The sequence below is a fragment of the Canis lupus genome, chromosome 19 (assembly GCF_011100685.1).
Source record: "Canis lupus familiaris isolate Mischka breed German Shepherd chromosome 19, alternate assembly UU_Cfam_GSD_1.0, whole genome shotgun sequence".
Taxonomy (NCBI): domain Eukaryota; kingdom Metazoa; phylum Chordata; class Mammalia; order Carnivora; family Canidae; genus Canis; species Canis lupus.
Genome location: NC_049240.1, coordinates 48313755 through 48314465, shown reverse-complemented (window position 1 = coordinate 48314465; position 711 = coordinate 48313755). Strand labels below are relative to the sequence as shown.

The 711-nt window shown below is 41.1% G+C and overlaps 1 pseudogene; it reads left to right on the top strand.

The window, feature by feature from the left end:
* The first annotated feature begins 283 nt into the window (after positions 1–283).
* On the top strand, positions 284–495 carry LOC100688034 (annotated as a pseudogene).
* Positions 496–711: the final 216 nt, after the last annotated feature.

The following is a 711-nucleotide window of genomic DNA, read 5'->3' as shown; positions in this document are numbered from 1 at the left end:
TATCTAAATTTCCTGGGAGCTTGCTAAAAATGCAAATTCTCAGGCTCTGCCCCTGACCTGAGCAGAAACTCTGGGGATGAGCCTAAGTGATCTGTGCTTTAAAGGTTCTCCAGATGACTCTGATGCATGTTAAAATTTGGGAGCTATCAATTTAACCATTCACATATACCACCATGACTTTCCATTGCTCAGGAAAGCTGGTGACCTCAAGAACACTTAGTCTATTCCTCACTCCTTGCAGCTTGCTGCACCAGCTGCATGCTCTCCTGTGACCCTCACAGCCATGCCTTGCAAAATTGATAAAGTCAAGGACTTTCTGCTCACAGCCAGGCCAAAGGATGCCAAATCCGTCAAGATCAAAAAAAAAAAAAAAAATACAGATAACGTGAAGCCTAAAGTTCAATGCAGCAGATATCTTCATCACAGACAAAGAGAAGGCAGAGAAAATGAAGCAGTCCCCTGCCCCTAGGTTTGGCAATGAAGGAGCTGAAATGAACCTGACACACTGATTTCAACTCTTTTAAATTGTAAAAATTCATTAAAAAAAGTGAATTGTTAGTGCAGGCATTAAATAAGATCCAAAAGAGTGACACAGACCTGCACAAGTTGAGTTTAGTGAGCAGATATCCTGGAATGTTTGATTGACCTTAGTTTATCCAAGAAACAGGATTCAACAAACCTCCTTTGCCCAACTTCCTTTTACCTTCTTTA